Source organism: Lactuca saligna, chromosome 1 (genome assembly GCF_052625555.1).
Source record: "Lactuca saligna cultivar CGN05327 chromosome 1, ASM5262555v1, whole genome shotgun sequence".
In the NCBI taxonomy this organism is placed as follows: domain Eukaryota; kingdom Viridiplantae; phylum Streptophyta; class Magnoliopsida; order Asterales; family Asteraceae; genus Lactuca; species Lactuca saligna.
Genome location: NC_136417.1, coordinates 183,996,892 through 184,007,252, shown reverse-complemented (window position 1 = coordinate 184,007,252; position 10,361 = coordinate 183,996,892). Strand labels below are relative to the sequence as shown.

At 33.8% G+C, this 10,361-nt stretch overlaps 1 long non-coding RNA gene across 3 annotated transcripts; it reads right to left on the bottom strand.

Moving 5' to 3' along the window:
* Window positions 1-2,343: 2,343 nt before the first annotated feature.
* Window positions 2,344-9,600, bottom strand: LOC145046621 (uncharacterized). Of its 3 annotated transcripts, none has more exons than XR_013682037.1 (3): window positions 9,164-9,600; window positions 8,432-8,532; window positions 2,344-2,400 (listed from the first exon to the last, which is right to left on the bottom strand). It is a non-coding gene; the product is annotated as an uncharacterized LOC145046621 (long non-coding RNA). The 3 variants fall into 3 exon arrangements; XR_013682036.1 differs by lacking the exon at window positions 2,344-2,400 and adding an exon at window positions 6,285-7,096; XR_013682035.1 differs by lacking the exon at window positions 2,344-2,400 and having other exon boundaries at window positions 8,258-8,532.
* Window positions 9,601-10,361: the final 761 nt, after the last annotated feature.

Below are 10,361 nucleotides of genomic sequence, written 5' to 3'. Positions count from 1 at the left end.
TATGCATGGTTGGGACTCCACCAATCCATGTCCATAAGAACATCCAAGTTCTTGATGGTAACCGACATTAGGTCAATAAGAAAAGAATGTTCGTTCAGGGTAAGGGTGCATCCTATGAATATGTCGTTTGTGTTCTCTTTATCACCGTTAGTCGCCTTGATGGTAAATGTTTTGGTTACTAGTTAAGGACTATGTTTAAGAAGATGTTCGAAAGAATAGCTACAAATTTTTCTTTGAGTATTAGAATTGAAAAGTATTGCAAGCGTAAGGGTTGTCAAAGAGGAATATACATGTGGCAACGGTGGGATCGCTGACTGCCTCATCTTGTCCCATAGGTAGGACTCTCCTGGTGTTGCCATTTGTTGTTGTCTTGGGGCAGTTTCTCTTGTAATGCCCGACTTCGCCGCAACCGAAGTAGGCCTGAATGATGCCCTCTCCAGAAACTTGACTGGTTGATTGGGTTGGGGTTCTACAACTTCGCGCAAGGTGACCCTCTTGGCCACACTTTTTACAAAACTTTTCACAACAGGGACCAGGGATGCAGTGGTGGTAACTGCACCGGTTACATCACGGGAGAATACCGGCATATCCAGTGACAGGTGCTTGGGCTGAGGAACCGATGACAGAAACAACAGTAGGGGTAGTGACAGTGTGGACTGCCACTGTTTGCTGCTTCTTCGAGGACTCCTGTGAAGGTTGACTTTTTTCCTTTTCCAAAAATTTCTTTTCTTACCACTTCTCTCTGTCCGCTCATGAGTGGTGGGTGCTTCCTCTAGGTCATCACTATGGTCGATCAGGATTTGTGCTAAGCATTTGGCACTGTCGTATGTGTCTGGTTTCGTACCTAATACATTGCCCTTGTTTGGCTGGGTCAACCCCCATATGAACCTTTCAATCTTTTTGCTTTCCGGGGTAACCATTCCAGGACAAAGAAGTGCCAAGTCGTCAAACCTTGAAGTGTAAATGGCGATATCGGAACCCTTCATCTTCAGGTTCTAGAGTTCATGCTCTAGCTTCTGCATTTCGCCCCGAGGGTAGTACTCTACGAGCAGAAGTTCCTTCATAACTTCCCAACCCATAGCATTGGCCACAGGTAGGGTTAAGGAATTGACTCGGCCGTTCCACCAATTCAGAGCTTTATCGGTGAACGTGCAAGCGGTGAATTTCACCTTGTCGGATTCTGAATAGGCACACATCTCAAAGATAAATTTGATTTTCTCTAACCACCTAGTTAGGGCAATGACACCTCATGTGTCATCGAAGAATGTGGGTTTCGTATTCATAAAGTCCTTATAGGAACACTCCTTCCGGTGTCCCTAGCCACCTTCCTGGTTTTGGGGCTGAGTACAATCTCCTTGCCCACCTGAACCAACGAGGTTCATCTACGATAGGGTAGCAACCACAACAGCATTGATAGCTGCTTGAAACATGACGGGATCAAATTGAGGAGGAGGTGATGGAGAAGGAGGATTGTTGTTCTTTGAGTTGGGTCTTTTCCTCGGAGGCATCTTGATCTAAAATAGCCAGGAAAGAGAGGATCATAAGTCCTCTGAATTGAATCAAACGATATTAAACAGGGGACATCTCAATATAACAGATATAGGATTCTATAAGCGATAAACAGGAAAGAGTTATCAAAGCAAATAAACTATCGCTAAAGGAATGATTGAGGAGCAACGCTAGAATGAGGATTTCTATAACGAAGTTGGCTCTAGAAATACTCCCATCGTATTTCATGTTTCACTATGACGACGACTCATTGTTTAGGTATTGGGTCAGTTTTAGGCATGTTGAACACCACAGTCACTCCCAAGCACATGTTGGCCGTGTCTCGAATGAACATAGTTGATCAGGATATATTGACCCTAGACACAACTACATAACTGCCCAGGTTTAACCGTAGCGCACAACACCCAATTACTTATGTTTTGTTCTACTCGAGGTTACAGATTTCAGCGATTACGTATACTTGTATACTTTTGAAAATACTTATATTTTAAAGTATACTTTTAGTTCAGAGCATTTGAGCCCTTACTTGTTTATAGTTTTATACCATGTAAGGTTTGGTATACTAGTTCACTATAAACAAGCTCGGATACCAATCTGTCACACCCAGAAACCCATGGTGGAAACGTTCCGTAGCGGAGGACGTCATGTAGTATCACAACCAATGTACATAGTAAGCATAGTAAACACGAAACGTTACATTACATATAAATATTTACATTGTTTGAAACAAAGTGTTTCAAAAGTTATATATATATATATATATATATATATATATATATATATATATATATATATATATATATATATATATCATTTGAACAAAGGTTAAGACGTGTCTTCTATACGCTCCGTCTTCTCCAAAAGATCGTCGTGTACCTGTCGAATGTGGACCTGAGAATACAAGCAGTTTGAAAATCAGCATAAAGCTGGTGAGTTCATAAGCGGTTTATTTTTGTAAAAGAACAGGTTTCCTTTGGTTTTTCTAAAAAAGTTGTTATCCATGAAAATCCTATATTTTCTTATACGTGATTTAGTTATTCGTTTATTCTACAGTTTGATTAGGAACAGTTCGTTATCCCAGGAAAAACACTTATTTTCCTATATGTGAGTTAGTTATTTGTTTATTCTACAATTTGATTAGGAACAGTTCGTTATCCAAGGAAAAACCATTATTTTCGTAAAAGTTGTGGTTAGTTCTTGGTTCGGAATGCTATGTACTAGTATCTATCATACTTGTCGTATTCGTTAGGTATTTTGGTATCCCGGTTATCCTACACTCGAATGTCGATTATCTACTTTACTTAGCTGTATTTTCGAATGTTTAGGAGTCACTCAGAGACGTACATTAGCTGTATATTCGATGTTCTGATGACTTCCAAAGGCGTACTGTAGTCATATTTCCGAAGCTCTGTCGACATCCAAAGGCGTATGTTTTCGAAACTCTGTCGATATCCAAAGGTGTACTTTCGAATTAATTATGAAAGTGTGGTGACACTCAAGGTGTACACTAGCTGTATTTCCGAAGTCTTGGTGTCATCCAAAGGCGTACTTTCGTATTCGTTCTGTTACTTTCCATAGGCGTATCTTATTAGTATTAATTATAATTTATGACTAGTGTGAATCTTTCGTAAGATTATAAAATGAATCATAAATTATAACATTTTATAAAGAAATCTACAATTAGTATGAAAGCTAACTCTGCAATTCGAACTATTGGTCAATACGGTTTTCGATATTAAAAAGCATATAGAATATGAACAATTAAACTGAAATAAAAGGTTTCAGTACAAGATTTCCTTGTACTTTTTGCTTGTATTCCCCCCTGAAAACATTTGAAAAACATGGAAAAGAGTAGGGGTATGAATTCACCAGTCGCGGAATGTGTCTGTTTGGATGCTAAATGTCTGTTCGGGGCTTGAACGCGTGCGAGGTTCCTATGTAATATGAAAAGATATACATTTGTATCTAATTAGGCTTTGTACTACTAGTTATTTGAGGATATACACTTCTAGTCGCGGAAACACTTCATTTCAAGTGTTTGGAGTGACCCGGTTGGCATCTATGGATATGTATGGCTTGGATATGGAGTTTACTCTTCAAGAGTAAACTCCTAAGGGATTATACGGCCCTAATGACCAACTCCCCATGAGTTTACGGGCGTAAACTCATGGTGGAGTGTTCTAGGGTGCTAAATTGTCTTGCAACTCTTGTGGGTTAATGCTACGCTTGGTTTTAAGGCATTGGAATGTAATGTGAACATCATAGGGGCCATTTGAGGAGTTTACGACAGTAAACTAGGAGTTTACAGCCGTAAAGTCTTAGGAAGTCATTCAAAGGGTGTTTTGGTGGTCCTAGGTCAATCACAAGAGTTTCTAGCTCAATATACAAATCATAGGATGAAGTTAAGGCATCATTTGACCCATTTATAGGAGTTTGCGGCCCAGTAACCCATCCTTGGGGGGTTTACAGTCGTGAACTCCTTAGGGGGTGGTTTCTATTAGGTTTAAGGTCCCTAACTCATTTTTGGTTGCTTCTAAACTTTATTTCAAGGCTTAGGAGGTGTTCAAGGGGCATCTTAACACCTTAGAAGGTGTTTACGACTCATGAATTGGTGTTTACGGCCCAAGCATGTTCTTGGGTAGTCAACTCATGTTTACCCCTCAAATGTTAAGGTTTTGGTGTTCTAAGTCCAGTATGGTAAGCCCCCAAGTCGTATCTAAGCTCCAAATGTGGTTTGGCAGGGTTTTAAGGCTCAAAAACCCCATTTGTATGATTTTGTGTCCCAAGGGTGTTCCAGGGCCGTAAACTCAAGTTTATGGTCCTATTTCATAGTTTAAACATGAATTTGAAGGCTAAAGATGTTATACTATGAGTTAGGATAGATTACATACCAATTTGGGGCTTGAAATGGGTGATTTTGGATCCAAGATTGAGTTTTTAGAGAGAGAGTAGAGACAGAGTGCAAAAGCTTCAAATGAAGCCCACTCAACCTTAGATATGGTTCGGGTTTGGGGTTCGGTGGAATTCTTCACGATACCGACGTTAAACGGGGCTTTTGATCATACCCGATTAAGTTACTGTAAACCGATGCGGTCGAAACTAAAAGTTTTCCAAATAATAATTTGGGGCATTTTCATGTGTTTCTAAAGGGTTTGGACACTCACGAGGTCATTATAAAAGTCTCAAGTTAAATGGCCTAACCGGAAATGTTAGCGGAAAAAATTGAAAAATAGACGGGTTTCGCTGATGGGAACGGGTTATCGTGACGAAATTTTTTTTGAGTTGTCACAGTTAATGACATCTTAGTCACTAGTGATGATAATGTACAAATTGAATAACTCAAGTTGTTTCTAGATTTAACTTCCAAGATCAAGATTTAGGAAAATTAATTTTTTTTCTTGGGATTGGAGTTCAATTATATAAGCACTGGCATGGTGATTCATCAATAGAAATACATACGAGAACTCTTAGCAGCAAATTCCTTAACATATGCAAAACCAGTTCAGCTCCATTACAATCAAACTTTTCTTTTCTCTTCCAAAAATGCAATATTAGAAGATCCTTCTATATATAGTTAATTGGTCGGAAAGCTAAATTTTCTACTGCATAGTAGACCATATTTCTCCTTCACATTTCAGTTTCTATGTCCATTCAATCAAACACCAACCAAGGATCATTATTAGATTGCTCTTCATGTCTTACAATATCTCAAATGCACGATACATAAACGCTTATTCTTCAACAATAAAGAAAAATACCATGTTGAAACCCTCTATGACTTTGACTGGGCTGCATGTCCTTTAATAAGACATTTAGTCAGTGGTTACTTTATTCCCTTTCGAGGCAATCTTATAACATAGAAATCTAAGAAACAACAAACAGTTTTTTTTTTTTTTTTTTTTTTCCAGCCGAAGCTGAATACTAATCTATGACGAGATTATGTTCTGAATTGGTTTGGCTGAGTTGCGTACCTGATGAACTACAAGTATCCAACATCACACCGATTCCATTAAAATGTGATAATCGTGTGACATTAATATAGCCAAAAGCCTGGTTTTTCAAAAGCGTACCAAACACATCAAAATCAGTTGTCACTTTATTGGACAAAAGCTTGAGTTGGGTTTGAAAGAAGAACTAACATTATAATATTTTTAAAAAAGGACTAAATCTAAGAAACAAGATTGTACTTTTATTTATTTTTGTATTATACATTTCACTCACACTAAACCAACATCTAAAGGTGGAAGAGATTCAAGAAAATATAAACAACAAATTTAATAAACAGTTATGAAGTTATATACTTACATTTAACTGTGATTAGATCCTAATTTATATACCAAAAAATAAAAGATGTACGTGGTAATAACCAAATTTAATAAAACAATTGTGAACAAATATGTATCAAGGTATGCAGATCATTCGATTGACATCACCACTAATTATTAAAGTTACAACATTTTAGTTCTGTCACTATTTCATCAATTTTTTATAGCTATTATTTTTAGAACTCGAGGAAAACATAAAAATTTGACTAACCATGTTGCAAGCAGAAAGCTTAAAGATTTGACAACAATATATTTATCTTTAAATAAGAAACAATAAGACAACTTTTTCTAGCAATATGACATGAAAAAGAAAAACCAATAGTTATTAAAAAGATGGCAACATTTTGTATAAAAAACTTAATATTTATAAGAATTTGTTTAAAAACTTCACTTATAGTAACTAAGAATAATAAACCCGATCTTAATGGGACGGGAACAATCTGAATAAGTACAAGATAATGAGTGTGTGTTGTGATCCAAATGTTGCAATGTAATGGGGGATCCGCCTTAGAATGAAGTAAAGATGTAAACACATGCTTCATCTATCCAGAAGATCGTGTTTATAGACCATACATGCTGCCATTTTCAGAGAGCTATGATCTTTTATTACAATATAACCTTATAGTTCGATTTAACCTCCATCCTAATGCTTCTTATTTTGTTATCATGAAGTGCTTGACCTTGACAATCAATGTTTTTAGATCCTGTGATTAACTTGTTCCATGGGAATCTGGTTGTGTATCCAAATTTAATTACAAGAGGCCACACCATGTTATAATTTAAGAAGTTTCTCAAATAAACATATAGTCTGAAGGTGAAAAATTGCAATAGAAATTGACAAGATGACCATGCTTCTTGTTTTTAAAAAGAAATCAAGAATGTTTGAAAATAAATATACGATGTTTGGAATGATGGAACAGATTCGGTTACATCTGGTGCTTATCACAATGACGAAATAGATTATTTTTACATTAAGGTTGATGCATGTCCAGGTTGTACCTTACACATTTATAGGGTTGTAAGGTGAGGTAGCCAAAGAAGTTTATTCCCCTAAAATCACCACCATTTACGCTCCCCTATGATGGAAGAAGCACTAGTTGTGCAGCCTTGGAGGCACAATTGACCGTGGAAGAAGTAGCACATTGTCAACTAGGGTTTTCCAATGACCGATGTACTACTCTGACGTCCCACCAGTTGATCGACATCGACACAATAGACAATATCTAGAAGACCCCTGAAACAAAATATCTATTTGCGGATTCCTAAACAAAGAGGCAGAACATCAATGAGGAATATGAGTATTCATCAAATGGGGTGGAGGAGATATGGATTCTCGATGATTTTAGGATTGATAAGTAGGGTTTGAGAGAAATCAAGGTAACGACTTGTAGTGATAGGGCATAAATATTTCATTCAATTAATTAAATTATTGATTATAATTTAAGATTACTAAAATACCCTTTATTAGGTTTTTGAAATGATACGCTTACAATCATTTTTACATCCACACAATAAATAATTAGATTACATGAACTTAGTTTTCTCTCTCTCTATATATATATATATATTGTTTTTAGTTGCATGAAAATTATCCACATATTTTCTATTAGTATGTTTTATATGGTTAAACTCCGTTCTATACATTAATTAGTTATAATCAATGGATTTATTATAATCAAAGAGTTTTTAATCCAATGATATCTAGTATTGTCCTCCTCTTAAATGTTGAAAGTTCAAGTATTTTTGTAAATTTAGATAAATGTTAAAAGTAGCTTAAAAGTAGATTAGGTTTGCTGTTAAAAAATAAAACTTAGATAAAAAAAATAATGATTTTAAAAACTCAATAAAATCCAAATAACATTACAATGGAAAATGTGTTTTGTAGTTATTTTCAAAACAAATATTAATATTGTAAAATAACTGAAATCATGGAATATCTTTTAATCTTTTTGTCATCAAAAAATCTCATGCAACCAATAGAATTGAGAAAATATTGATAGAGGTTTGAAAGTGAAGTTTTTTGTTTTAAATTTCCAGAAAATTATCGATTATTGTATATTAGTATGTTTTGATAGGCATATAGTAATTAGATTTATTCTTATACAGATTTCTCAAATTATATGTAATATTGTATGGATTAACTCCGCATTATACATTAATTAGCTATAATCATTGAATTTCTATTTAAACAGATGAAAAAAATTAAGTAGATAAAAACTTCAACGAAATCTAAATAAGGTTAGAATGGAAAATATGCTTTGTAGTTACGTTTTTGAAAATAATATTGTAACATAACTAAAATTACGTGACTTTATTGAATTTTTGTCGTCATTACAAAATCAAATAAATAAAAACGTGTGGTATTGAAATTTAACATTCGATTCAATGATGGAATAAATAGTAACATCTATTCCATCCCATCAACAAAAAAAAATGATCTTTTCTCATTCAATTCCATTCTATCACCAAAGAATTCATGCTTTTACCTATTATGATATCCAACAATATAATTTTTTTTTTACATTTTGCAATCGAAAACATTAGGCTCATCATAGAGGCATCAATACTAATGTAACATAATTTAACATAAAAATTACCTCGTCAATGTAGTCTCCCGACTTCAACATGCATATTGTTTAGCATCATGACTCTTATCAATCAGTATAGTAGTCTTGCCAAATTTAGGCCTGTCAATTATCTTCTAGGCATTTAGCCAAGCAATTGTTAGACAATAAGAAAACATTAATTCACCAAATCTATTAGCCATTTTATTTAGAAAAATTGATATGTAGTCCATACTTGAATCAGATGAGACTAAATTGTAAAAAATCAAATATTGATTTTATTTGTAATTGAGAAATCAGTATAGGAAGGTAGGAGAACAACATGAAAAACAATCTGCATAAACAAATTAACCATAATCCAAGAGCAGTAAGAACAAATGTAAAAGAAGTTTTCGGGTAAACAAAGTGAATTAAAAAAAAAAAAAAAAAAAAAAGGATACATTGAGCATAAACAAATGATACATCAGAACATAAAGAGGGTAATAAAAAACCAAATCTATGAGAAACTATATTACATAAACATGTATTGCTTTTAAATGGAGCAATAAAATAACAAACCCATTTCATTTTAATAGATTATATAAACATTACTTGATGCACATTACTTATACAATTCACCCACATGTATTTAACAAATAAATTCCATATCATTTATAGTTTCACCAGTAACAAAACCAAATCACCAATCATATATTTTTACAAAATCTGGTGGATCCTGACTCACATCGTAAATATAAAAGGCATCACTTGATATCTTCCACTTACATGTATTAACCAAATCATCGCCACAGTGTTTCTTTAGGCTTTGGTCAAAGACATGAACACTCCTATCCTTTTTAGACCAATAGAAAAGGCAAGGAACAGACGTAACATCATTGTCCTCAACATGAACCTCAATAATAGATTCATCTCCAGGATTGATCAGATGGAATTCTTGTTCTCCATTTTCTAATTGACATTCGAATCCAAGTGCCCAAAGTCCCTCATCGTTGATCGAAATGTTGTACTGCTTAAACGTACCCGGAGTTTGAAATTTAGTGGCTACACGAATACCTAAAACAGATCGGCTTATAATAACTATGAGAAGGACAAATACAATGAAAACTTTCATTGTTGTGGTTTAAGGCATATAGTATTTGACGAATGGTATCTAGCTTTTGGGCTTTCTTATATACAAATTGGTGAATCGAATCTCACTTTAAAAGTCCAACAATTATAATATATATATATATATATATATATATATATATATATATATATATATATATAACCATTGTCAACACAACACATGTAAGAGCATCTATAATAGAGCCACCTTAACATCCAATGGATTTGTAGTTTAATGATTATTAAATTTTTCAATAGGAAAAATCAAATTTTTTAATATTAAATACATACTATAAATTAGTTTTTATAATGTTTTATTAAATTTTATTGAATTGAATGCATTGAAAAAAAATTAATTGAATTCTTTAGAATGTAAAAAAATACATTGGCAATCCATTAAAATCTATAAAGTTGAAATACATTGAATCCATTAATTATCAAAGTTACAACTCTTTGCTTATGTCACTAATTTTTAACTTCTTTTATTATCTTTATTTTTAAAAGTTGAGCAACACATCACTTTTGTGTCAAATTTTGATGAAGCGTGCTTTAAGGAAGAAACGTAAAGACTTGACAGAAATATATTTATCTATAAATAAGAAAAAAAATGACAAATTTTAGCCTTATGGATTATATGTTGGAAATTACAATATGCTTTTTTATATTGGTTGGTTACGTTTCTATTTTTACTATTACAACATTCTATTTTGTAAGTGTTTTTTTAACAGAATACATTGTTGTTGTTTGCATTCAATACAACAATTATAGGTTAGCAAGACTATAAGCTAAAGGCGAAGATTTGTTGTTTCCAATTGCATGAAAATAATCCACATTTTCTATTTGTATGTTTTGGTTA